This window comes from Sinocyclocheilus rhinocerous, unplaced genomic scaffold (assembly GCF_001515625.1).
Source record: "Sinocyclocheilus rhinocerous isolate Xijiao unplaced genomic scaffold, SAMN03320098_v1.1 scaffold259, whole genome shotgun sequence".
NCBI lineage: Eukaryota > Metazoa > Chordata > Actinopteri > Cypriniformes > Cyprinidae > Sinocyclocheilus > Sinocyclocheilus rhinocerous.
In genome coordinates, this window is record NW_015635083.1 from 1,040,017 (window position 1) to 1,040,343 (window position 327).

Here is a 327-nt window from a genome sequence, read left to right on the forward strand (position 1 = left end):
TAACCGCCTCAACCTCCTCAGAGGAAGAGAGGTTAACGCTGCTCTAACTCGAGAAATTTGTATCCCAAGAGCCCTTGTGTATCTAACTTATCATAGTCAGACAAATACTTAATTTTATTCCTCAGAATTAAATGCAAACAAACAACCAGACGAGTAAATACGGTCTGGTGTAGTAAGATTCATATCAAAAACCGAAATGATGTAATATATGCGTTGCCTCGGCAGCGCGCGAGCCGCTCAGTCACACAAACAACATCAATCTCCTCAGAGAAAGAGGGCCGCAGCACTCACTCAGAGGGGAAAGAACCGCAGAGCGGGCTTACAACC